The sequence below is a fragment of the Acanthochromis polyacanthus genome, chromosome 15 (genome assembly GCF_021347895.1).
Source record: "Acanthochromis polyacanthus isolate Apoly-LR-REF ecotype Palm Island chromosome 15, KAUST_Apoly_ChrSc, whole genome shotgun sequence".
Taxonomy (NCBI): domain Eukaryota; kingdom Metazoa; phylum Chordata; class Actinopteri; family Pomacentridae; genus Acanthochromis; species Acanthochromis polyacanthus.
Genome location: NC_067127.1, coordinates 27,438,971 through 27,464,676, shown reverse-complemented (window position 1 = coordinate 27,464,676; position 25,706 = coordinate 27,438,971). Strand labels below are relative to the sequence as shown.

Genomic DNA, 25,706 nt, shown 5'->3' with positions numbered 1-25,706 from the left:
CAAAAAATCGCTAATATTCTATTTGTAAATAAAAATATTCAATTCAATTCAATTCAATTCAGCTTTATTCCAGACACTGGGTCCAAATACACACACCATAAGAACAAGAATACAACAAGACACAGAAAAAATACAATCAAAAACAATAACCCGTTAAATACGACGAGAAATACAGGGAATATTGGACACGCATCGTGACGTGCATTTCCTTGAAAACGACCGATTCGTGGATTATATACCGACTTCAGGACATGTTTTGGACAAAATAGTTTACTGGCTTGTGTCGTCTGGATGTCCAAGGTTGGATTATGGCCGTTTTTTGTGTAATATTTTCATCTGTGTGTAATAATGAACCCGCAAATGTGAGTCGCGCTGTGTACGTTAAAGTTGTGTACAGAGAAAGGATGGATGGATATTCGTTGTTTGTCGGACAAATGTGTTTATATTACCCGCTGTGGTAATCACATCTGAAAGTGGTTTATACCGGCGGATTCATGAGAATCTAAGCTTTCCATTGGCGTATAGTGTTTATATAATCGCGTTTGCAGCCTTCGGACATTCTTTAAATTCCTATGAAAATTAGTAAGTGTACCGCCGGCGGTACACTGAAGTTTAACGGGTTAAAAATGCTCGAGTTTGCAGCGCAAACTCCCAGCGCAAACTATATACTCCCAGTCCCGCTTGACTTCTCGCTCCGCTTTTGCCTCCAGCATAAGCCCCGCCCACAAAAACGTCACAATGTTTGTAAACAAATAAAGGGTCTATAGCTGTACAAGCAGTAGTAGTAGTAATACTAAAAGTACACGCAGCAGTAATAGTAATACCAAACGTTCAAGCAGCAGTAGTAGTATAAATAGCTGTTAGAGTAGTAGAAGTGTCAGCATTTGTAATAGTATTACAAGTTGTAGTAGCAGTGACAGTATCAGCAGCAATAGTTGGTGTATTACTACTACTACTAGTACCCGCATTACTATTAATACCACCAATACTACCAATAGTAGTTATAAAGCCTAACTCGTGTGTGTGTGTGTATATATATATATATATATATATATATATATATATATATATATATATACACATATATATAGCTAGAGAGAGAGAGAGAGAGAGAAGGAGAGAGACAGAGAGATTAGCATCTATGTTCTTCCTCCAAACCCATTTTATGATTGGGATTTCAGGCAATTCTTTAGGACTGCTCTCACATAATTGAAATGTTACTAAACAATGTTATACTGATCAAATTAAATAACTTTGGTCTCCAGAATATTGGCTACTTCTGTTCTTTGCCCTTAATTTAGTAGCATGATTTATTTTTAGATATGTTGTTGTGTACAGACTTATATACTTTTTTGCCTGTTGTTTTTACTGCATGTAGGTTTCCCAAAGACTTTCAGCTGAGGAGAAAGTGGGAAGCAGCTTTGAGGAGAGTGGGGTTTGCTGCAAACATTTTAAACCTGATGAGTTTGACAGGGTGGGGTGTGAAGTGTTACTTACTCAGGGAAACACACAACAATGTACCTGTGTATGGTATATGTAAATAAACTCCTGTTCTAGCCAAGCTCCTTGTTATATGTGTGTGTGTATATATATATATGTTATATGTGTGTGTGTATATATATATATATATATATATATATATATATATATATATATAATCTAAAAAAAGAGATTCTCTGTACCCAGAGGGGAAATGGAGGGTTGGAAGTTTTAAGTTTTGAAACTATGAATAATATGTTCAAACTTAATTGGTTATGTCGCCTCATTAAAGAAAATGTTAATATGTGGAATGCAATTCCAAATTATTTATTCAAAAAATTAGGAGGAATTCATTGTTTACTTAAATGTAATTATAAAATTGACAAAATACCAATTCAATTATCAAACTTCCATAAACAGGCGTTGCTCCCCTGGGGGCTGATCTACAAACGCGGCTTCTCGCCATCCAGCTGCTACATATGGAACAACCAACATATACAGCACAGAAACAAAACCATATTTTACAAATCTTGGTTTGATCAGGGAGTATTATGGGTCAATCAGTTAATCGATGAACAAGGACAAATCTTACCGTACAACCAATTTATTAACAAATACCATCTCACAAATAGAATACACTACAATTTCCAACGCAATACCAATCGAAATTCTGCAGCTCCTGAAAGGTTCCCAATTCCACCCTCTTACTTAGAAAAATGGTGCTAAATTATTCATCCATAACATAGACATAACAACCAAAATCTGCTCAAATAAATTTATCAGGAATCTCATTCAACCTTCAAATCGACCGGCAGCCAACTCTTACTGGAGTTCACTGTACGGGGAAATAAACTGGAGAGGAGCATGGCTGGTTGGAGAGAAGCTGCTCATTCACAATAAGGTCAAAGAAATATCATACAAAATCTGTCACAATGTATATCCGGCAAAAAAACCCGGAGAGTTTTAAATTAAATATAGACTACAACTGCGACTTTTGCCAAACAGAACCAGAAACCATCATCCACCTTTTTTATCAATGTTCATACAGTAAAAACCTCTGGAATCATATACAAAACCTAATCCATAACAAAACCAGACACAGGATCAGCCTCCAGGAGAGCCACATCCTCTTTCAGTTGGAAAATCCCTCCATACCCTACAGCCTTTCCCTTTTGTTGCAGACTATCATCATGCTGGGCAAATTTCATATTCACAAAACGAAATGGGCAAAGAAAAACCCAATGGAAAATACTTTGAAAATGAACTCAAACAGTACTTTAACAAACAAGTCTGAAATTTTTATGGCTTTGTTGTTTGATGATAATGTTATTGTATTAACACAAGAACATGACATCCCTGACCCAAACCACATTTACACATGTACAAACGTTTTACAGCTAAAACCGATGAAAGAGGACTGTTTTGCAGAGCTTCTTTCTTGTGCTCCCTTTCTGCAAGTCAAGGTACGGGTAAGTTTGGCAAACACAACCAATGACAACAAGCTGGAATGATGTGTTTCTTCAATGTGCTCCCCAAGCAGAAAAACATCCTCCGTTCCAATCTCCTCCCGGACGATGTGTGAGACTGTTGACACCTTTGGAGCTTGTTTTGTTGATGCCTGGCGAATCACCCTCTCTGCAACTCTCAATAATAAAAATAATTATATTTATATAGCGCTTTACACAGTGCTAAAAGACAGTTTACAGTACAGAGAAAATAACAAAGAAGAAAGCAACTTTAACATGCAAAGATAAAAAAAAATACAAGATTATAAAATCAAACCTTCACTGTGCCTTGTGATGGAATCAGTAGGCCGCCATTGTTTTTCAGAGCTAGAAGGTGGTAGCTTTCGTTAAATGATGGTACAGCATCTCTGACCAAGCTTGAACGGCACACATCACATCACCTTCAAAATCAAAATGGAAAAAGAGGTCAAGAGGTTTTCTTCCTTCAAATTTCTTACAACCTTTCTTCAACAAAACTCCTATTTTGATGCATATCTGTTGATAATGAACCAAAACTGCTTAAACTGTGAATAACCTTGTTTGCAAACTATTCTACAGTCAGATGTTCAGTTGTCTGTATTTTTAAGTAAGTGGGTGGGTATGACTCTATGACACTATGTGGCTTCCTCCTCAGGCAAAAGTCTTTGGGAAACCTACATGGAGTAAAAGCAATAGGCAAAAAAGTATATAAGTCTGTACGCAACAACATATCTAAAAATAAATCATGCTACTAAATTAAGGACAAAGAACAGGAGACCAAAGTTATTTAATTTGATCAGTATAACATTGTTTAGTAACATTTCAATTATGTGAGAGCAGTCCTAAAGAATTGCCTGAAATCCCAATCATAAAATGGGTTTGGAGGAAGAACATAGATGCTAATCTCTTTCTCTCTCTATCTATCTATAAATATACACACACACACACACACACACACGAGTTAGGCTTTATAACTACTATTGGTAGTATTGGTGGTATTAATAGTAATGCGAGTACTAGTAGTAGTAGTAATACACCAACTACTGCTGCTGATACTGTCACTGCTACTACAACTTGTAATACTATTACAAATGCTGACACTTCTACTACTCTAACGGCTATTTATGCTACTACTGCTGCTTGAACATTTGGTATTACTATTACTGCTGCGTGTACTTTTAGTATTACTACTTGTACAGCTATAGTACAGCTACTAATAATCGTCTGGTGTTTGGTTGTCCAGCTGTTAGCTTGCGTTAGTGTTTTGCTAGCGGCTAACTGGTTAGCTCTCATAGACTCTGAACAAGATTTAACAACGAAAAAAGAACCAAAAAAAATTCTTACCTATGGAAAGTTATTCCAAGTTTCCTTGTCACCAACGTTCGACGTAGTGTGCAATTAAATGCAGCGCAATGAGCCGGCATTGTTTAAAATGCTGTAAAATGCAGAAGGGGCCAGAACGAGGGGGGGTCCGTGACGTCACTTTCCTGCGCCACTTGAGAATGCATTTGCATTTGAATTATGAGACACTTTTTGCGGGGCGAACACGAAAATGAAAAAGCATTTCTGAGTTTGCTTTTGCTTTTTTCCATTTAGTCACAAAATGAGCAGTGTTGAAGAAGAAAATGAAATTGCATTTTGGAATATTGCTTTTTCATTTCATTTTTCAGTCAAATAGTGCAGCAATGACTTTGAAATGCAAAAGCATTTCTGCTAATGCTTTTGCATTTTCGAATTTGACATTTCAAATTGAATTTTGTTACCTTTTTGCTGGTGAACTTTTTGAAAATTAAATGTCAAATGTGATTTGCTTTTGCTTTTCATTTAGTCACAGAATGAGCAGTGTTGAAGAAGAAAATTAAATTGCATTTTGGAATATTGCTTTTTAATTTTAGTTTTGAGTCAAATAGTGCAGCCATGACTTTGAAATGCAAAAGCATTTCTGCTAATGCTTTTGAATTTGAGTTTTGAGTCACATTCGCTTCCATAATTTTTTTCTAAAGTGCTGCAAGTACTGTTGGACTGCACATGTCTCTTTTCGAAGAACTTCAAGAGAAGAAGTGAGACTCTGTAAAAGCTTGCTAACTCTGTTAATTTGGTAAAGGATGTCATACCATATGTTTGTGCACAGCAGGAAACGCCAAGACATCAGTTCTTTTCTTATAGGGGAGAGTGGGGTAATTTGTGCCAAGGGGCAAGTAGTTCCACCCCTGTTATCTAGAAAACCCTAGAAGAAGTTGGCCATGTGACCACCTATTTCTGAAGAGGCATCCATTTCACTCATCCTGCAAAGAAGGGAGACACATGGCTTGAGAGGTAAGCACATTTAAATTCAAAAAACAATTTTATGCCCTCCAAAGTAAAATTTCTATGATCGGGTTTTTTGATCGCTGTGTTTGAACAATTATTGACAACTTTGAAAACAGTTCACACATGTTTTAGTGCTTTAGTAAGCTACACCATGAGTCTATACAGTTAGCATGATGCTAGCTCAAAACAGCTGGGGGATGCATTTTTTTCAAAATGGTGGGCTTGGGGTGATTTGTGCCAAAGGGCCTGGCTTAAGTTGTGCCACTGGCACAACTTACCCCAACTTACGATTATTTAATATATATTACTTTATTATATTTTACTGTTATTGTACATTGTATTCTTACATTTGATCACTAACACTATGTGACATTCTTAATTTTAGACCAAAATCTATCATGCCACGCAAATACAAACGGAAGACAGACAGGATTTCAACTCCTCTTGAGGAGTTAGAAAGAGCAGTGAAAGAGGTTCAACAGGGGAAGACCATCCGTCAGGTTGGAAAGGAGATGAAGATCTGCAGAATGACCATAAAAAGATATATGGATAAGAAAAAACTAGGAGAAGTAACAAAGCCAGGCTATGAAAGAACAGCAGCTGCCAAAAAGTCTTTAATGAGAACATGGAGAAAGAGCTAGCTGACCATATTAAGACACTAGCAGCAATGTTTCATGGCATAGGTGTCATGAAATGCCGTGAACTGGCTTTTGAGTTCGCACAAAGAAATAAAATTGACATGCCTGCCAGCTGGACCAGAGACAAAAAAGCAGGTTAGATCAAGTATAGGCTATTGGATAGTTATTTGGAGCAGATAGCTTCAACTTAGCCTAAATCTGAATGTAAACTGCAAAATGCTGATAAACTTTTAACCTTTTCTAGGACCTGATTGGTTCAACGCCTTTAAAGCACGCTACCATTTGGCATGCCGCGTTCCTGAAGCAACCTCTCTTGGAAGAGCTACTGCCTTTAATAAACACAATGTGGGGGAGTTCTTTGATAACCTCTCTAAAGTGATGGACAGGTAACTTAATAATCATCTGGCTTTGACATGCTGATATGATCACATGTACGCAAGGTTCAGGTTTAGGTCAGATAGCTTTTCCAGCAGCGTCTCGCATAAACCCCTTCCAGTTGTGTCCTTTACATCCACAAAACCTATAAAATGTTCACTGATTGAAACACCCTCCAATGGCTCACAGTTTACAATTCTCAACACAATGGAAAGTTGTTCTTTGTGGCTTGTATCTGGGGTGCAGTCCATGATTATAGAAAAGTATTTGGCTTTTTGTACCCTTCTAACGATTTCCTCTTGTATTTTGCCTCCAATCATTTCGATGATTTCATTTTGAATGTGTGGACTAAGATAGTGTACCTTTGTCTCTTTTTGCAGAATTCTCCTCAAATGCTCATTCATGACTGGATCAAATTTTGCCATCATTTCTATTTTTGACAAAAATTTTCCATTTTGGGGGTCAAATAAGACAGTTGTTCCTCGAAGTGCTTGGTTTCGTTCTGCCAAGTGGTATATTATAGCAATCACTCTGTGAATTACTGCTTTCCAGTGCTGTTCCTCAAGATACAGCAAATCTTGATTAATTTGATCTAGAGCTGTTTTTGTTTTGAGCCGCATTTGGAGCTCATGCCACTTTTTCATATTAGAAATGTGTGCTTTTGAGTATTCATGATCTTTGAGATGCCCAGCAAGGTTTTTCCAATTTTTAAACCCACCTACTGTTAGTGCAGTGTCCCTATTGCCAAATATTTTGCAAGCGTAACAAAATACAGAGTCTGCACTAGTTGAATATATTAGCCAAGTCCGATTTATCTTTTCCCCATTTTTCATGACCATGTAATAGCTCTCCTTAGTAAATCGACGTGGTGGTTTCTCAAGTGTTTTGAGGAAAAACAAAATCTTTCACCTGAACAGGTCCTCTTTTAACAAGTAAACACTTTTCCTCATTGCTGAGAACACCAGGCCATTGAGCTGGATCATCTGATGTTAGCTTTTTTGCCCGAGCTAAAGGAAATAGAAAATACCACACATAATTGTTACAAAAAAGCCCAAGTGGCAGTAGTAAAAATAACAACAAATTAATTACCAAAGACATTACACACCTGCAGCGTGCCCTTGGGGTGCTGTTCTCTCCTCCTGATCAATAACATCAGTTGAGGGAACGTTGCTTATTGCACAAATGGTTGAAGCTGAGAGCTCACTGAAGTATTCACTCCTCTCTGGTTCTGTTGTCGTGGAGGAGGTAACACTGGAGGAGGTAGCAGCACTTGGTTCAGTTGTCCTGGAGGAGGTAACACTGGAGGAGGTAGCAGCATAGGGTTGCAAAATTCCGGGAATTTTCAAAGTTGGAAACTTTCCATGGGAAGTAATGGGAATATATGGGAATTGATGGGAATTAACGGGAATATATGGGAATAAACGGGAATAAATAAGAAATTTACAAAATTGAAGGTTGGCCCTTAACAGGGAACTTAAATATAGTTGGGGGAATATATTGTAGCATAGTCTTGGCTAAAACAACCAGATTTAATGCAAGTACACTCCTCAATCACATGCACACAGCACACTGCTTACTGCAGGGCTATTGAGGCCACATCCCCTACATGCACTGTGCATTCCTCCATCACATGCACACAGCACACTGCTTACTGCAGGGCTATTGAGGCCATGCCCCCTACATGCACTGTGCATTCCTCCATCACATGCACAGGTGATTCTTGAAGCCTGGAGGCCACACTTTTGAGCTCAAAGCACAAGACTATTGAAGCCACACATTTGAGCCTGCGGACTATATAAAGTGAAGTAAGTTTTGATAATATCATGGGGTAAATATATTTACCCAAGCCCTGTTAACTTGCAAATATTAAATAAAAATGTATTAATACAGTAGCTAACAAGCTGGTAAGTTAGGTGCTACTGTAAATGAAAGGCATTTTTCATTTCATTGCCCATTTAAGAGGCGAGCTAATTATGGTGGTAGCTACCTCAAATTTGATGCTGTTTCTTCTGACTCCTGCAAGACGGTTTTCTGTAACCATACAAGAATTTATACATCAATTGTCAAATATTTTGAAGACCATTCCAGTTGTTTAGCCAACTATATTTCTGTTCATGCCATTGTTTTCGTGTTTTTACAAGCTTTTTTGTTGTAATGCCACGTTTGCCATCTGATGTATGGAAGCATTTCACACAAGCTAATGTTGAAGGAAAGTCTTTGTATATGTGTAAATATTGTGGAAAGACATACGTGAAGAATGCTACAAAAATGCAGCAACATATTGCAAAGTGCCAAAAAGTTCCTCAAGGCTCAAAACAATCAGCAGACAAGAGTTCCACTCCAGGGGGAAATGAATCTGCTGTATCAGAGTCAGATAGCCTCTCATCAGCTCCTGGCCCCTCTGGCATCAGAGGATTCTTTGATTCAATTGATGAACGTAGCCAGAGAAATGCAGATGAATGTTTTGTTCATGCAGTCTACACAACTGGCTCACCCCTGATGCTGCCATCCAGTGTGTACTGGAAGAGATTTTTGAATGTTCTCCGGCCAGCATACACCCCCCCAACCAGACATGCCCTATCTACTCATTTGCTGGATGATAAGTTCAACAGAGTGCAAACAAAGGTCAAGCAAACCATTGTCAAAGCAGACTGTATTTCAGTCATCTCTGATGAGTGGTCAAATGTTTGGGGACAAGGAATTATCAACTACATTGTCACCACCCCTCAACCTGTATTCTACAAGAGCACAGACACAAAGGACAACAGACACACAGGCCCCTACATTGCTGATGAGCTGAAAGCGGTCATCAATGACATTGGACCAGAGAAGGTTTTCGCACTTGTCACTGACAATGCACCAAACATGAAGGTTGCTGGGCACACGTGGAGGAGACCTACCCTCATATAACAACCATTGGCTGTGCTGCCCATACTCTTAATCTTCTCCTGAAAGACATCATTGCACTGAAGACAATGGACACACTACACAAGAGAGCTAAACAAGTTGTGAAGTATGTGAAGGGCAAACAAGTAGCTTCAGCAACCTATCTCTCAAAGAAAAAAGAAAAAAACAAGAGTACCACACTGAAGCTCCCCAGCATCACACGATGGGGTGGTTTTGTCATCATGTATGACAGTCTTCTGGAGGGAAAGGAGTCTCTGCAGGAGATGGCCATATCCCAGACTGCAGGCATTGAGGGTGACATCAAGAGAATCCTGTTAGATGATGTGTTCTGGGAAAGAGTGACTAGCAGCCTGAGAATCCTCAAACCAATTGCAGCAGCAATTGCCAAGATAGAGGGTGATGATGCCATCTTATCAGATGTCCACTGTCTCTTTGCTGATCTCAAAGAAGAAATCCAGACGGTCCTGCCCACTTCCCTACTACTCAAAACAGAGGAAACTGCTGTGGTCAAGTCAATGGAGAATCGCCGGGAGTTCTGCATGAAGCCAGTGCATGCAGCAGCATACATGCTGGACCCAAAATATGACAGGGGCATTCTCCCTGGAGAAGAGATTAAGGGTGCTTATGCTGTCATTACAGCCATGTCAGACCACCTGGGCCTTGATAAAGGCAAGGTTCTGGGCAGTTTGGCGAAGTACCGAAACAAGACTGGCCTTTGGGAAGGGGATGGAATCTGGCAGTCATGCCAGCACATATCTGCATCCACCTGGTGGAAGGGACTTTGTGGATCTGAGGCCCTTGCACCTATAGCCTCCATCATCCTCCAAATCCCACCATCATCAGCCACCTCTGAGCGCAACTGGTCACTGTTTGGGAACACACACACAAAGGTTCACAACAGGCTCACAAACGTGAGAGTGGAAAAACTGGTGGCCATTCGGGCAAACCTAAGGCTCTTTGAACCTGACACAGAGCCATCCTCAACAAGGCTGGACAGTGACACTGAAGAGGAGTCATTGGAGTCGGATGTTGAGGAGGTGAACATGGAGGACGTTGATGAGGCCTAGGAAGAGGCCATTGCCTGAAAGGTTTTGGCAAAAATGCAGAACATGCAGAAACTAGGCTTGCGAAGCTTGACGGAAGAGGCTTTTGTTTTACATGTTGAATGGGACTTTTTTGGAGGGAGTGGGGCTCCTTTCATTTAACATTTTGAATGGGACTTTTTATGGGGGGGGGGGGGGGGGGGGGTCATTTTACTTTTTGATTGGGTGGGGGAGGGGATGAGTATTTACTCAACATTCATATTTTGGTTGTTCATTAAAATAATTGTTCATACAAGAATAAAAACTAAAGTTCTACTGAAATAAATCTGTTGAAATGTCATGTTTTTGTATTATTTTGCATGGATGTCTGCTTATGACAAAAAATATTTACATTTATGTTTGGATATGATACAGTTTGTTTAAATTACCCCCAATTTCCAGTTAATTCCCATAAATTCCCAATAATTCCCATAAATTCCCATAATTCCCATGGAAAGTTTCTAATTTGGAATATTTCCAAAATTCCCCAGCTTAACTTCCCATGGAAAGTTTCTGGAAATTTACCGGAAATTTTCTGCCCCTTTGCAACCCTATAGCAGCACTTGGTTCAGTTGTCCTGGAGGAGGTAGCAGCACTTGGTTCTGTTGTCCTGGAGGAGGTAGCAGTGATTTGTTCAGTGGTACCAGAAGTACTGGGGGCAGCAGTACAGGTACTGTGCATCGATGCAGGCTGAGCTTGAGACAAAAGTACACAGAAAATGGTATAGACAAATAGTTAGCAATCAACAGAAATCGTAATCAGGTAAAACAGATTAGTGAAAATGATGTACTTACAACTTACATGATCCGTATCTGAAGAAGGTGTTGTAACACCTTTTGAAGCAAGAAATCTCCTTCGTGATCCTGAGAGGGGTAAAGGTTTGGTTGGTTATATTGATTGAAATCATTATTACTACATCTTTTATTAATAACTAATAAAAATATAATAATAATAATTATTATTATTATTGTTTTTGTTATTATTATTATTATTATTGGTGGGCCATTCTAGTTATCATAATTGTTAAAAATTGCCAGTATTAATGCAAACCTCAAGGTATTATAAACTTTCAAATTGTCTACAAACTATGCACACTACTCTTTACAGAACCCAACAAACACTGAAAGCTTATTTTGCAATTAAGTAAAACTAGGTAGTCATATATAGCATACCTTATTAGCTTGAATTTTGGTAATCAACAGTCACTCATGTTATTCCATTAAGAAAAAGTACTGTTAAAAAACAAATGCTTGCTTGCCACAGTGTTTTTCGTAGGCTAAGTAAGTTGGCCAAGAAGTTAGTTTCGAGTCGAGGCAGGCACTCGGTTTTGAGATCAGATTTGATAGTCATATTACACTCACCGCTTTCTTGTTTTCTTTTCGCTTCCTCCTCTTTTTTTTTTTTTCTTTCTTTTTTCACTTCCAGAAGGATAACTTCTCTTCATTATCTGTCAGATGACTCCTCTCCGTAGTTAGGCCTCCATGTTTATTTACTGAAGACAGCGCACATTGCAGACACGCAGCCGCCGGCCGGCACCTCCGCTCTGCCTCTGAACCCCCTTTTCAACCGAGGCAGTTCCGGTTCGAGATTGGAGTCGGCGCCCAATTCGGCCCCGGGTTTTTGTTTTTCGACAGGCGGTGGGCCGCCTCCGGGCTCCAAAAACTGGGACTCGCACTGGCGCCAAGTCGTTGCTGGGCCGGAGGTGGACTGAGGTGAGAGCCCAGTACGTCAGGGGCTGGGGGCGGTGTTACAGTGACCGACCGTCAACAGCGGAAACACAGAAGCACCATTTTTAAACAGCCGAGCGAGCAGCAGTAATGTTCAGTGTTTGTGTTTTAAAAACCGGTAAATATAGAAGCAAAATCCAAGCAGCAACGGTCTGAGGAGGAGACCCAAAGCTTCCTGTTACTGTGGTCTTCATATGAAATTCAGTGGAAGTTAGAGGGAGCCTTTTGGACCACACCAGTGTTCGAAACAATCCAGTGGGAGATGGCTACAGCTGTACGAACGGAGCCTGACTAACTCCTCAGCAACTAAAAAGCTCAGAAATGACTACAAGGACCAGAAAAGGCAGCCGGGATGCAGCAGTTTTTGGCCAAAAAGAGCCCCCATTTTGACCGGCTGCATTCCGTGGATTCCAACCGGGTCCAACCGGCCACAGCTGAGCCGGAGTTGATGCAGGCCGCTGTACCACCGATCCTGATCCTGGTAAGTTTTATTTCTCAAACACCCTGCTTTTAGCTGACTATGAATATGCTGGCTACAACACTCCCACGTCAATATTATGAACGTTACACCAACTAACGTGGTCCGGACACAGGATCAGTGATCAGAGGTCGACTATTGTTTGCTAACCAGTTAGCCGCTGCTAAGCTAACAAGCTACGAAAAACGTCTTATAAAACTTGAGAAAAGCAGCAGCAATATTTCATTACCAGACCTGTATTCAGAACCTCCCATGTTGTTACACAATGACCCATTAATCATATTGCTGAACTATATGATAATCATAGAAATGTCCCTTGAAGAACCAATAAACTGTTTAACATTATTAATACGAGTCTAAAACTTATTCAAAAGATCAAATTAATACAATGAAGTGAGGAATACTGGTAATGTGCAGCTATTTTTATAATTTCAAGGTAAAAATGCTGATTGTTCTGTGATTTTCCAGCTTTGCAGATGTGGAAATTCAATGCATGCATTTCTTATACACAGATTTCTTTGATGGTTTTTAGTTGTTGCTCAAATATAGCGAGGCATTTAGCACTGCTGGAAATTATTACAGGCATTTTTTGTAACATTTTCTAACATCGTACGGACAAATTAATAATTAATTGAGAAAATGGTTTTAAATTACAGATGCTATCAACAACATTTCTTGTTCATTTTATTTAGTTGTCGGCCTTGGATGATGAGGTTACCAGGATCACTACTCTGCAGCTTACCAGTTCCGTCCTGCAGCTCCTCCACGCCGTCCTCCTCTCAACAGACTAAATCTAGTAAGATCTTTTTAGACTATGCAGACATCAACATGATCAATATGTTATCTTTTGGCCCATCCTAAAATCACAAAGTTCCACATTTATTTTAAGTTAACTGTGTTCATGAATATAGAAAATAATTACTGACAACTAATACTGTTGGGGTGCTTTATGCAGGATAAAGGAAGCAGGAAGCTGCTGTGGATCTGCTGCAGTATCTAGAGACGTCAGAGGAACGGTTCTTGGAACAGATCTGAAGACACCGAGATCCGACCACTGCCCTGCTCCAGAACATCCAGAGGACGGATGAAAATTCAAACACCTTGGCTGGACTGATGGGACGCATGGTGTCAGTGCTGGAGCGACTGTCACAGAAATAAACTGCATTGTCCACTATTCCTGCCTTTTATAGAAAAAATAATCATTTTTTTGTAAATTCTTTTCCTTCTTAGCTATTTAAGTACACTGGTATTTTACTCTTGCACTTTGGGTGAATAAAAATATATTTGTGATTTAAGATGCGTGTTTTGTCTATAATCTACAGAGATTTTATTCAGTGTTAAGTGCACACTTCTACGTACACACATTTTGACAGATAATCAGTTGTGGTTTTCAAGCAGATTTCTATCTGAAACATATCAGCAACGTATATTGTTTCTTACAACACATGTCACACCAAGCTAGATAAACTGCACTACTGCAGCAGATGTATTATTTAAGTGTGCTTACATTACATGTCTACATACACTACTCACAAAAAGTTACTCAACTTTAGGTGAAATTTATGGCAATTGTAAAAATTAATGCTATGGTGATATTAAATCATGAAAGTAGGGCATTTAAGTAGAAACATGCAATAGTGATTTCCTCATCTCAAAGAATTTATTGAAACAAAAACTAACAGCAGTGAAGGGTATATCACAATAAAAGTGTCTCATGACAGTTTGCACAGAACAGCAGCCTTCAGCTGAAATCCAGTTCAGTTGTGTCCCACCAGTAGCGTGATCACGGATGTTCCCAGACAACAGGTGACCTCTGTCTCTTAATTAAGAACATCTATAAAAGTAAATATAGACACTATCATCAATTTATTGCGTTTGTTTAACCGCTATGTAATGGATGCAAACATATTTGAGGCTAAGTAGCTAAGCTAACGCTAACACGTTCACTGTTAAGAATCAAAACATCTCTGACAGTTACCTGTCTTCTCAAACGTAATCGCCATTACCTGTGACTACGACAAAGATAAGTAGCTACTAACAGCCAGATTATTTGTGTCTGGATCGCATTGTAGGCTGTAAAACTCAGGAACAGCACCTCCATGTTTATGGTGCGCCACCATCGCAGAACGGCTACGCATGCAGTGACGTACTGACGTCTTGCGGTGATAACAATGATGCTGTCGCAACTCGGCTCATAGCCGGTGGAAAAGCAAACGGGGATTTTGGCGGCGTGAGACTTGAAGGAGACCCGCACCGGCCGTTCGCATCCGGTTCCCTTGGTGGAAATGACCTATTGAGGCCCTTCCTGGCTAGGGGGCCCCAAGCAATTGCCTGCCTTGCCTAATGGCAAGCTACACCTCTGGACTTTGCAACACTGCTCTTCAGGGGAGTCGTGCCATCCCGTATCTTTTTTTTTTTTTTTTTGTACTAACAATACACAATAACATTGTACAATTTAACAAACATGGCTTTGGAAAGAAAAATATGAAAAGCTCTTAAAATGGGAACAAAGTCAAGAGGTAATAAAATAAAGTAGGTAAACAATAATTAGACAAAAAAACAAACAAACAATAGTGCAACAACTTGTGCACGGGTATGAGTCCGGAACAATAAATACAGTTTGTAGTTCAAAGGGAGTCATTTTGTTGTTGACTTGAGTCCAGTGGGATATCACCTATATAAGAAAATAGTTTCATGGCTTTAGGACCTTTCATACATTTCAATGATTTTAAATACAATTTAAGTTAAATTTTTGAATTAGGAAAAGCTGGGTGAGCATTTCTGACATTTACTTTTGTGAATACAGAATTTAGCTATACATAAAATCACATTAATACAGAGTTCTTCTTTTTTGTTATTTAACAGAATACCAAATGTTATATCATCTCTTGAAAAGCAGGATGGTGATGAAGGAAATATTTCTTTTATCCATTTCTGTAAATCTTCCCAAAACTTTTGTACTGTACCACAGAGACATTACAAAATGTACAACTGTTTTCTTGTATATTAAAACGAATTCTAAGTAACTCTTTAGAAGGATAGATGTTGTTCATAATTTTGAAGTGTGTTTCCTTGACCTTAGAAGCAACTGGAAAAGATAAATACATTGTTTAGCATTGGCATTCATGAGTCATTAAAGTTTATAAATACTGCAGGATTCGTCTGCTTTGAGGCACAACACAGTTCGTGGCAGTCTTTTTAGTCGTCACGGAGTCTGTTTTTGAATTGGCAGTTTGGTCCTGTTTTATTTAATTCAGGGTTTCACCGGAGAAAAATTACCACACGACTGTCCCCCTCGCCATCTTGCCAGCAACCACCAGCTCTGCTGCCCCGTATCTGTGGCAGCACTGTAAGGTACGTTACGTCTACATGGTGCATTCAAACGCACTTGGACATCAGAGTTTTGCTCGTTATTCATCCTTTCTGGACTTTCGCTCTTTACAGCCGGCCACAAACTTTGATATACATATTTTTTAATTAGATCGTTCAGGACTGGGGTGGCAGCCGGGGTGGCAAGGCATCTTCTAGGGGTAGCATTTGTCACCCTATGCCACCCCGCTAGATCCGCCCCTGCCCTTAGGGGATGAGGTTTGTGGTCTAAAAACCTACAAACCTACAATCCTGTTTCTACCACCTACACCTAAGTAATACACTTCCAGCAAGCTGCTCTGAGGGCTTACAGAGTTGACGTCAGGGTGATACAAAGTGTTATGCCATTTTGAGATTGAACAAATGTTAAAACCAGAAAAACAGGATGTTTGAATCAGATTCTAGTACAAACAGTGATAAAATGGGAAACAGGACATATACACTGAACAATCCTGTGTAAATTGCAACTGAATGGAAACCCATATAAGATGACATGCCGGAAGTACAATCTCTCTCTCTCTCTCTCTCTCTCTCTCTCTCTCTCTCTCTCTCTCTCTCTCTCTCTCTCTCTCTCTCTCTCTCTCTCTCTCTCTCTCTCTCTCTCTCTCTCTCTCTCTCTCTCTCTCTCTCTCTCTCTCTCTCTCTCTCTCTCTCTCTCTCTCTCTCTCTCTCTCTCTCTCTCTCTCTCTCTCTCTCTCTCTCTCTCTCTCTCTCTCTCTCTCTCTCTCTGCGTGCGTGCGTGAGTTGAAACTAAGAGCATGCTGACCAAAGCAGAAATATGAAACTCGGGAAAACCCAATGATAGTTGTGGAAGGAGAGTATTGGATGATTTTTAATAAAGGGAGGTGGTTAAACTCTTGAAACAATTATATCACACACCTTGGACATTCTGATTGGTTTTTAAGAAGGACGGGCTGTGATTTTTCAGAAAAAGGAGGAATGTTTAGAAATTTGCATAGGTATATAATATGTAACGCTTTGTGCAGTCAGTTAAAATCTCAAATTTTGCTCATGTTCGTCCTTATAGCCCTGCATTGAATAAACATTATTGGCTTAAGACTCCGAAGACTGTTTGAAGACTCTTTCTTGAAAATGTTTCTGAAGACTCCAACATTTCCTCCAGAAGTGATTTTCTGACTACATGTTTGACAAAGCTGCTTGATCACTGGCCTTTAGCAAGCAGACTGAGCCACAACACAAGGCTGGTGCAGAGCTCAGGTCAGCCACTCAGAACCTTAACCTCGGCATGGTGCAGCAGCTTCATCATGCATATTCAGATTTTACATGCTTTCTTTGTTTAAAGTGCATCAAGGTGACAATATTTATTCTTGTTTATTTTAATTTATATGTGTAAATGTATCTTTCTGTTTTTCATTGCGTACCTGTGTTCAAAATACAGTGGATAAAATCTAAAAGCTTTTTTTCTGCAGGTCTTAAAATAGGTAATTTCAAAAATAACCAATGATTGTTGATATCAACAAAAGTGAAACATTTTACTGTTACAAGATTATTCAGCTGTAGTGCCCAGGCCTATTTTGTCAGATAATTCAGGTTTTGGCTTATTTCCATCAATGGCATTGGGGGAAAGAGCATTGCATCAAAGTAGACAAGCTCTCCTATATTGTTTTAGCTAAATTAGTTTGTTAAACACTATATTGAGCACACAAGATTTTACTGATCACACAAATAATGTCAAATGGAAAAACGGCAGACAAAAGCAATGTTTAACCGCAAGCTCTAGTAGTTTCAGTCACTGGATTTAGACTTCAAATACAAGTCTGCATTTCTGCCACTTTCCCTTCCCTTTCTGCTATCTGAGTGTTCCACAACGGAAAACAACTTACACACTTAAAATTTCAAGTTTCACCAAAGATTTGGACTATGCAATAAGGTAGGACTGCTTGATGCTTTTGGTGAATCAGCCATTTTAATGACAGTATCCATGACCTGACCTTGCAGGGTTTGGGCACTGCCCAAAATTACTGTGATAGGTGTCAAGAAATACAAACAAACCAGAGCGATTTTCCACCCAGTATAGCAGTATAAGGTGCAGTCAGACTGTAGAATTTTTACAAATGTTTCTAGTTTGACCCTTTGGTTTACCCGTAGGTCTGCACATGCGCACTCGGTGTTATCTTGCGCTATGTACATGCTGTGTCTCTTCCTGCCTGGCCGTTCAGTGAATAACCCTTGCTGATGAACCCGGTCGTCTTTATTATCACAACACCCAACATGGTGTCAGAAGTCTCGGACTTATTTTTCACAATCGACAGCGTGTTGAGTACGTTTTTTTTTTTTTACGAGCAGGACCATTGTGCTCCCTCGCTGATTTTTGTAAGATGGCGGACGGCTTCAGACGACCCGACCCGCTAGTGTTTGATGGCAACATCGCGGAAAACTGGCGCATATTTGAGCAGGAATACGACATTTTTATCGCCGCAGCGCACTCGAATAAGCCAGCGCGGACTTGAGCCTACATTCTCCTGAACCTGGCCGGTCCCGAAGCAATCGAGCACATGAGATCTTTTGTTTACGCAGCGGAGATGCGTGAACCCGGCGAAAATGGACGTGTTCGCACACCGGCGGAGTCCAAGGGGGACCCGGAGTGACTCAAGAGAAAGTTTAGGGAGATGTGCAACCCTCAAACAAACATAACGATGGAGAGACACAAATTCAACACACGTAACCAAAAGGTTGGCGAGACCATTGAATCCTATGTGAGCGATCTGAGAATCAAAGCTAAGAGCTGCAACTTTGGCGAGCTGTGTGAAGAACTTATTAGAGACAGGCTGGTCTGTGGCATAAATAACGACCACCTCAGAAAAGTTCTATTACGTGACAGTGATCTGACTTTAGCTAAGGCCATTTCAGTTTGCCAGATTCATGAAATGACAGAAGAGCACAACAAAACGCTCATGTCCCCACATAGCTCTGTTACAAATGTGGATGCTGTTCAGACTAAACATGTGAAAAGACGAGACTACAACATGGCCAAGTTTAACATTAAACAAACCTCATCACAGCTCATTACCGACTGTAATAATTGTGGTGGTAGTCACGTGGCAAAGAGAAACAAATGCCCAGCTTTTGGCCAACAATGTAATTCATGTAAGAAAATGAACCACTTCAAAAGGTGCTGCAAATCCAAACCTCAATTTGACAGGCAAAGACAAAGAAAGTCAGTTCACCAGGTGAAAATGGACAACACAGAAGACAGTGACAGTGAAACCTACTATGTAAATGGCATAACCCTGGACGAGACAGTGGATACAGTTTGTGCTCAGTCACAGGAAAAAGAAGAGGCTTTCACTACTGTACAGATTAATGACAATGCAGTTGAGATGAAAGTGGACACTGGCGCTAGATGCAATGTCCTCTCAGAAGAAATGTTTGAGAAAGTGAAAACAGTTGAACAAATAGAGCCTTGCACTAAACCTACTAACCTTGTTGCTTATGGTGGTAGTAAGATAAAGACTCTAGGATTTGTTGACTTGTGCTGCCACCTAGGGGCCAAACAGTACACACTACCATTTTTCATTATCAAGGACAATGTTTTGCCACTGCTTGGACTCAGTGCATCACTACAGATGGGACTTGTATCTCTCAGTAAAGAAGTCCATCGGGTGAACATCACCACAGTTCAAGACTTCACTCAGCAAATCAAAAGTGAATATAGTGAGCTTTTCACTGACGAGCTGGGAAAACTGCCAGTCACATATTCAATGACACTTGACCCGGAAGTGAGACCTGTGGTTCGTCCTGCACACCGCATTCCGGTTGCAATGAAAGACCAAGTCAAGGCTGAACTGGACAGGATGCAAGAGTTAGGTGTCATCACACCAGTCTCAGAGCCCACTGACTGGGTCGCCATCCATGGTCGCCACAAATAAAAAGGAAATCAGGATCTGCATCAATCCCAAGGACTTAAATACAGCTCTGAAAAGACCACATCACCCAATGCGCACAGTGGATGAGGTGGCATCGCAAATGTCTAATGCTACAGTTTTCTCAGTCCTGGATGCAAAGAACTCATTCTGGCAGATTTCACTAGACCACAAATCTTCAATGTTAACCACTTTCAGCACCTGTTTTGGTCATTACAGGTTCCTGCGGATGCCGTTCGGAATCAGCTCTGCTAGCGAAGTGTTCCAGCGCTCCATGGAGCAGATCTTCGCTGGTTACCCCTGTGCAGTCACTGTGGATGACATACTCATCGGAGGCAAGGACATTGAGGAACACGACACAAATCTGAGAAAGGTGCTAAATAGAGCCAAAGAAGTTAAGTTGAGACTCAACCCCCTCAAATGCAAATTTAGGCTTCACCAGGTCAGTTACGTCGGTCATGTTTTTACTGCTCACGGTTTAAAAGCAGACCCCTCTAAAACCAAAGCAATCAGCGACATGCCTGTGCCAACTGACGTTTCAACCCTGCAAAGATTTATTGGAATGGTAAACTACCTCGGGAAATTTATCCCCAACTTCAGTGAAATCTCTGCTCCACTCCGACAACTCACACACAAGGACACTGAGTGGTCATGGCATGAACAGCAGCAACGTGCTTTTGACACTTTAAAGGAGCACATGTCAAACCCCCCATTTCTGTCATACTATGTGTTAGGAATGGTGGGAGTGGAGAACCCAGGTGCAGACAAAGACAAAAACTCTAGATATAATTAAAGGATTTATTAACACAAAAACCATTAACAACAGAAAACTAGTCTAGGTGGACAAAACTAAAAGGAGAACAGAAGAGCTCAGGAGGGAACTCAGGAGGGAACTCAGGAGGGAACTCAGGAGGGAACTCAGGAGGGAACTCAGGAGGGAGCACAGGAGGGAGCACAGGAGGGAACTCAGGAGGGAACTCAGGAGGGAACTCAGGAGGGAACTCAGGAGGGAGCACAGGAGGGAGCACAGGAGGGAGCACAGGAGGGAGCACAGGAAGACTAACCAAGACAAAGACCACAGGAAGACTAACAGAGGAGACAAAAGCTAAACTAGGCATGGACAACGGCTAGACTAAAAGGAAGACTAAGCTAAACAAGACAAAGGCTACAGGAACACTAGAGACTACATCAGGGGAACAAACAACTAACTAAAGAACAAAACTAGAATCTTACAAACAATGAGTCCAGTGGGGGTAATCCGGAGAGGGGATGAAAGATGACGAAATCCAATAACTGAAAGTCCAGCGGAGGAGGGTTGTGAAGAAAACTGCATGTTTAGACCAACTATGCACCAGCGAAGGCTGAGGGGAAATGGCAGAGCTTAAGTAACAGGGAAGGGGACCAGGTGAATTGAGTGGAGCTGATTGCAACAGGTGAGGGTGATGAGCTAATGAGACAGAGCCAGGGGACGAGCGAGTGGAAAAGGGACAGGGTGAAAACACAGCCAGAGGGAGACAGAGACAAGCCAAAAAACACACTAAAGGCAACAACAAAAATGCACACAGACAAGCAACAAACAAAAGGAACAAAACAGGCCGCAAGAGGGCCGAATCCTGACACTATGATGTTAACAAACCCGTCACCCTTACATGTGACGCCTCTCAATATGGACTTGGTGTTGCATGCTTGCAGGAAGGCAAACCTGTAGCCTATGCCTCACGCACCCTCACGGACACAGAGACACGGTATGCCCAAATAGAAAAAGAGCTACTAGCTGTTGAGTTTGCGTGCTCAAAGTTTCACGACTACATCTATGGCAAACCATTCACTGTTGAGACTGACCACCAACCTCTCGTGACGATTATCAAAAAGCCAATCTATGCTGCACCTGCCAGACTACAGCGCATGATGTTAAGGCTTCAAAAGTACAGCATTACCCTTGTGTACAAAAGTGGAAAACAAATGCATCTGGCTGACACTTTGTCGAGAGCTCCCAGGAGCACACAGACTCAGCTCGCGGATGAAGTGGATGATTTTGATGTAATGTCAATTTGCTATGTGTCATCTGCTCGTCTACAGGAACTAAGAGAGCACACTGCCACTGATCCGACTCCAAATGCTCAGTCACACAATCAAACATGGCTGGCCAAACAAACTGCACAGTCTTCCTCATGCAATGCATCCATACTTTCCCTTCAGAGATGTCTTTCTCAACCTTCTCAACTTAAGGAATATACCTCGTGACACGAAACTCGGATCTCCAGCACAAAGGCTAATGTCAAGACAGACATGCACTACTCTTCCTGTCTCCAAAGAATTGCTTGAACCCAAAATGCTCAAGCTCGAGGATGTGCATGCTCAACTTCTCTCTAAAAGACTCACTCAAAAGACCTACTATGACAAAACAAGCCGACCTCTTCAACCTCTAACAGAAGGACAAGTAGTCAGGCTTCAAACACCTAAAGGATTTGACCACACAGGAATTGTGAAAGAAACATGCAAAGAGCCCAGATCTTACCTGGTCCAGTCAGAAGGACAAACTTACAGGAGAAACAGAAAACACCTCTTACCTGTCGCTGAACCTGTCCCAACACAGTCTAACCCACAGGACTGTCTTCAGGACATTAGTTCTGACCCGCAAAGGCGTGTGACACGAACCGGGCATGGACATGCAGAACAGAACATGGACTCTGAACGCCCTAGGGCCCGAGTTTCTATTTCTGAGCAAGCTACTAATGTGAATGACAATCTTTACAGAACCCGTTCAGGTCGTGTCAGTAAACCCAACCCTAAGTACAGAGTTTAGATCTGCTAAGCTAAGCACATTCATCCTGTAATAGCTAATATAGTATGTTGTGGTTATTATAGTGACTAGAAGAAATGTTTGAATATGGTTATTGCTAACATTGCCTAATTCAGTATAGTATGAGTTTGCTACTGTACTTTTGTTTATTAAGTGTTTGCCTATTTTTCTACTAAGGGCACTAACTAATGAAAGGGGATGTAGAATATTGACAAATGTTTCTAGTTTGACCCTTTGGTTTACCCGTAAGTCTGCACATGTGCACTCAGTGTTATCTTGCGCTATGTACATGCTGTGTCTCTTCCTGCCTGGCCGTTCAGTAAATAACTCTTGCTGATGAACCCGGTCGTCTTTATTATCACAACACCCAACACAGACCATTCTCCAGCACAGTGTTATGGAGATAGATCTGGCTATGCAAGACTAGGACCACAGTAAACATTTCCTGTGAGCTCATAGAGCACTATAGCCAGTAACTGTCCTAATCCTACAGATTCAATTTAATGCATTGTGAAGTACTATAAACATTAGGGCTATTCTGACACCCTCATTTAGGTTCAGTGTTTTATGCAAACATGGATTTGTTCTCTGAAGTGAGCTGGTTAAGACGCACAGTTGGTATGCCATGTGCATGTGAACAGCGGTGGGTAAGTGGGAGAAATATGATGCAAGTTTAAAATGTTTGACCCTGTGGCCTTGGACCTGCTAGTCGTTAACAGCTTAGTGCATAAGAAATCATCCAGCTACACACAGATACACAAACTGCAGCATGTGGTTAAGTAGGTGGTATTACCTAACACGTCAGACATTCGTCAGTATGCAGAAATAAGTGTAGAAATGAGATAAAACAAGGGGGAAGCACGAAGTGAGGTCGACTATTTACAACACTTTACTGCAAATCACTAACTCAGCGCTAAATGAATACAAATAAACATGACAAAGTAATGGCTCTTAACGTCTGCAGGAAACATGTAGGGGAAAAAAGCCACAGAAATAACTGTAAAATGAAACAGTAAACAAGTCCAACAGAGAAAAAGCGAAGAAAAGGGAGAAGGGAAGACCAGAGGAGGGCTGCACAGTGGGGTAGTGGTTAGCACTTTTTTGCCTTGCAGCAAGAAGCTCTTCAGTTCAAATCCTGGCCTGGGATCTTTCTGCATGGAGTTTGCATGTTCTCCCTGTGCATGTGTGGGTTTTCTCCGGGCACTTCGGCTTCCTCCCACAGTCCAAAAATATGCTGAGGTTAATTGAAAACTCTAAATTGCCCGTAGGTGTGAATGTGAGAATGATTGTCTGTCTGTATATGTAGCCCTGCAACAGACTGGCAACCTGTCCAGGGTGTTCCCTGCCTTCACCCGAGTCAGCTGGGAAAGGCTCCAGCACCCCCTGCGACCCTAGTGAGGATAAAGCGGTGTATAGAGAATGGATGGATGGATGGAAGACCAGAGGAGGAAAAGAGAAAACATCAGAGTGTGAGTGAGCTGCCCTCAGCTTCTCCATAAATTTTTCCTCTGACTGTCTGCAGCCTCAGGCCACAATTAGAACCTCGTGAAGGGGGCGTCGGGTTCAAACTAGCCCACTCTTGAGCTATAGTAGCTGGGCAGCTAACCCTCATACAGCCCAGCGTTTTAGCTTCTCTTTGTTGTGGTCCTTTGATCAAGTATCCACCTTATTTTGCCCCGCCCACTTTTAATTCTTCGCTGTTCCGCATTTTGTCTTCTCAATTCCGGTCAGCCCTTTCCGGGTAGCTGGCTCCGCAGAGTTACAGCATCAAAATGTCAACAGAAGCGACACCAGGGGCTCTAAAATGGGAACAAACGGCAAGTTTTATTAGGAGAACGGATGGTCTTGCATTCCCTCATCCATCGACCATGTCAGTGTGGGTTGATGACAGGAGAAAGTGGCCGGAGATCTCATATGGCGACATTTTTAACTACTTTGTACTATCCCTGGGTGGTGCGGCTATGAAAAATTATAAGAGCACAGAGGCGTACCAGGACCTTCATAGCGGCAAAGTTGGTCGTGTATTGTTGCACACAGAAGTTGATTACGTGTTTTTTAAAGCAGACGTGAACCCGAGCTAGGCCAGCAGTACGGGAACTAGTTAGCAGTAGCGGTGCGGTGGAGACAACAGGATGCTGCTGCATCACTGGATTAGGACAGTCGTGCAGTCATGCAGCCTCAATAATATGGAAGGTAAAAGTCCTACACCTTACCCTTCTTTTTGTCATGACTTGTTTTGCCATCATTGTTATCATTATTATAATTACTGAAGAAAAGTTTTCTCTATTAAAAAAAACGGTGGCGCTTGAGACAGTAATATTTGTTGCTTTTTGCATGTAATACATGCTTAACTCATTCGCTGCCATTGACATCTATAGACGTCAATTGAAATCCGAACGTTCGCTGCCAATGACGTCTATTGACGTCAATCATGTTTTTTGACTGGGGGGGCTGCAGGATAGTCTGTCGGAGCTTGTCGGTGAAAATCCTGGAGTTTTGGAACGTGACAGTGTTGCAGTGGGCCAAAAGAATGACAAAGGCAGTGACCATGGTGGGGTGACAGCAAAAAGTGCCGTTACCAACAGCCGCTGGCGATCAAAGCCACGCTAGTTTTCATTTTCGGTTTCGGTTTCGCCCCCACCGCTCTCTTGAGCTCATCTGATGAAGCCGAGTCAGATGAGTTCAGAGCGAGCACACATACACACACAGGCACACACAGACACACACACACATACACCTAAAAATAGATTGTTTATATTTTGTAAGATGTATTGTTCTGAACCAAAATGTTGACTTGTGTTGTTTGTTTGTAAATAAATGATTTAGCTAACAAAAGGTTAAAAAGTTGACCTCAAAATGTTTTTTCCGTGTTGTTTTTGTTGTTTCATATAAGTAAACAACTGTTCAGTTGTGTGGGATGTCACTAAACCAAAAAATATTGGCATCAAAGTGATTGATGTGCCTCTCTGTACAAAAAGCTCGTTATCTCTGTTTTTTGGTCAAAAACAGGTGTTTTTGCTGAAACTACCCTATGTTCTGCTGCTGATAACTTTAGAACCGAAAATGCTAGAAACAAACTTTTTTTCCTGATGAAAGAAGAGAATCTACCCTTTCTTTCGATAGTTTCAATGTTTATGTAGTCTTAAAACTTGATATTCTGTAGATCTTGA

General features: G+C 41.0%; 1 protein-coding gene and 3 long non-coding RNA genes across 9 annotated transcripts in view; 1 reads left to right on the top strand and 3 right to left on the bottom strand.

Moving 5' to 3' along the window:
* Positions 1–25,706, bottom strand: part of LOC110971188 (sodium/potassium/calcium exchanger 3-like) — a 323,311-nt gene that overhangs the window by 122,021 nt on the left and 175,584 nt on the right. The gene's annotated exons all lie outside the window — the stretch shown is intronic.
* LOC127537435 (uncharacterized) lies at positions 2,104–3,744 on the bottom strand. Of its 2 annotated transcripts, none has more exons than XR_007947060.1 (2): positions 3,262–3,744; positions 2,104–3,122 (listed from the first exon to the last, which is right to left on the bottom strand). It is a non-coding gene; the product is annotated as an uncharacterized LOC127537435 (long non-coding RNA). The 2 variants fall into 2 exon arrangements; XR_007947059.1 differs by having other exon boundaries at positions 2,104–3,114.
* LOC127537430 (uncharacterized) lies at positions 4,841–11,278 on the bottom strand. The gene is made up of 5 exons (XR_007947055.1): positions 11,077–11,278; positions 10,801–10,970; positions 7,392–7,585; positions 7,196–7,293; positions 4,841–5,793 (listed from the first exon to the last, which is right to left on the bottom strand). It is a non-coding gene; the product is annotated as an uncharacterized LOC127537430 (long non-coding RNA).
* On the top strand, positions 12,409–14,164 carry LOC127537439 (uncharacterized). The gene is made up of 3 exons (XR_007947064.1): positions 12,409–12,483; positions 13,173–13,276; positions 13,436–14,164. It is a non-coding gene; the product is annotated as an uncharacterized LOC127537439 (long non-coding RNA).